This window comes from Tasmannia lanceolata, unplaced genomic scaffold (assembly GCF_043159265.1).
Source record: "Tasmannia lanceolata isolate RefF3 unplaced genomic scaffold, GAP_Taslan_0.1 ptg000150l, whole genome shotgun sequence".
Taxonomy (NCBI): domain Eukaryota; kingdom Viridiplantae; phylum Streptophyta; class Magnoliopsida; order Canellales; family Winteraceae; genus Tasmannia; species Tasmannia lanceolata.
In genome coordinates this window covers 392,501-395,000 of record NW_027518826.1, presented here as the reverse complement: position 1 = coordinate 395,000, position 2,500 = coordinate 392,501, and positions in this window count along the sequence as shown.

Genomic DNA, 2,500 nt, shown 5'->3' with positions numbered 1-2,500 from the left:
ATGGTTGGGAGTGCCCGGCATGCCCCGCTGCAGAGACCAAGGGCGCAATGACTTGGCACCGCGGATGCCGGGACTCCGGCACTTCCCGTGGCACTGATGGTTGGTTCCAAAGACAAAAGGCCGTGCAAGGCCACCGCACCGCGGATGATTTTGCTCGTGCTGGCGCCGTTGTGTGGCCAAAGAACATGCGCGAATGCTCGTGTCGGAAGGGTTGGTGTCCTGGCCCCGCGGGTGTCACGAATGCTCGGTTGCGAAGACCATGGGACCAGAGCCATGGCACGTCGGATGATGGCTCCAGCTGGCGCCCCGGCACTTTCTGTGGCATTGATGCTCGGTTTCAAAGACAAACGTGCGCAGTGCCAGGGGACCGCGGATGACTGCTCGTGCTGGCCCCGTTGGGCGGCATTGATGGTCGGTTGCAAAGAAAATGCGCGATTGCTCGTGTCGGGGCCCGGCAAGCCAAGGCCAAGCGAGCCATGGCACGTCGGATGATGGCTCCAGCTGGCGCCCCGGCACTTTCTGTGGCATTGATGCTCGGTTTCAAAGACAAACGTGCGCAGGGCCAGGGGACCGCGGATGACTGCTCGTGCTGGCCCCGTTGGGCGGCATTGATGGTCGGTTGCAAAGAAAATGCGCGATTGCTCGTGTCGGGGCCTGGCAAGCCAAGGCCAAGCGAGCCATGGCAACGCGGATGATGGCTCGCTAGTGCTGGCGCCGTGCACAGTGGCCTCGCACACTCGCCCTGCACGCTTCCCTTGCACGCAGCCTTGCACACTAGCCTCGCATGCGAGCCTTGCACCCTAGCCATGCAAACTAGCCTTGCACGGTAGCCATGCACACAAGCCGTGCACATTAGCCATGCGCACAAGCCCCGCACACTAGCCTTGCGCACAACCCTTGCACACAAGCCATGCACTCGAGCAATGCACACAAGCCTTGCACTCAAGCAATGCACACAAGCCCTGGACACTAGCCTTGCACACGGGCCTGGCACACAAGCCTTGGGCACTAGCCTTGCGCACTAGCGTTCCACATGAGCCTTGCACACTAGCCTTGGACACTAGCCTTGCACACAGGCCTTGCACACTAGGCATGCTTGGGCGAGCTGATCCCGCATCAAGTCGACGGGTCTAGGCATTCTTGGGCGCAGATCCCGCATCGTCTCGTCGCGTCTGGGCGCAAACACGTCGCGTCTCGTTGCGTCTTCAGAAGTCGTCGCTAACAGCACCTTTGGTTGCCACTGGTGGTTAGGCTGGTTGGTTGCGCAAACCCTATAGGAGGGTGGCATGCTGGTGGGCGTTTTTGCCCGGATAGGCACTAGAATGTGCAGATTTTGGGCGTTTTTGCCTGGATAGGCTAAGGAATGGGCATGCTTTGGGCGTTTTTGCCCGGATAGGCACCGGAATGCTTGGCCTTGGCTTGTCCTAGCAAGGCATTGCTGGGTTGGGCTCCCTTGGCCTTTTGGGCGCCTTGGACGATGTCTTGCGAAGACCATGGGCACAAGGCCATGGCATATGGTGAGGAAAGGACCACGGTTGCCAAGGTTAGGCACCGGAATGCTTGGCCTTGGCTTGCCAAAGCAGGGCATTGCTGGGTTGGGCTCCCTTGGCCTTCCGGGCGCCTTGGACACTGTCTTGGGAAGACCATGGGCACAAGGCCATGGCATATGGTGGGGAATGGACCACGGTTGCCAAGGCTAGGCATATAGAGAGGAATTGCATTTTTGCCCGGATAGGCACCGGAATGCTTGGCCTTGGCTTGCCATAGCAGGGCATTGCTGGGTTGGGCTCCCTTGGCCTTCCGGGGGCCTTGGACGCTGTCTTGGGAAGACCATGGGCACAAGGCCATGGCATATAGTGAGGAATGGACCACGGTTGGCAAGGCTAGGCATATAGAGAGGAATGGACCACGGTTGCCAAGGTTGCGCAAGTTTTGGGCATTTTTTGCCCGGATATGCCCAAGTATGCCCCGATAGGCCCGTTACGCCCCGGTATGAACGCGTATGCCCGGATTGACTCGGTATGCCTTGGGATACATGCGTATGCCCCGATAGGCTTGGTACGCCCCGATATGCGCACGTGTGCCCCAGTAGGGCTCGGTATGCCCCGGTATGTACGCGTGTGCCCCGATAGGCCCGGTATGCCCCGATATGCACACGTGTGCCCCAATAGGGGTCGGTATGCCCCGGTAGGTACGCGTGTGCCCCGTAATGCACGTTTCGCAGATCTCCCCGCATGTCCCGCCCCTATATGTAATACTTACTTACTTACTTACTTTCTTTCTTGCTTGCTTGCTTGCTTGCAATGGTTGGGAGTGCCCGGCATGCCCCGCTGCAGAGACCAAGGGCGCAATGACTTGGCACCGCGGATGCCGGGACTCCGGCACTTCCCGTGGCACTGATGGTTGGTTCCAAAGACAAAAGGCCGTGCAAGGCCACCGCACCGCGGATGATTTTGCTCGTGCTGGCGCCGTTGTGTGGCCAAAGAACATGCGCGAATGC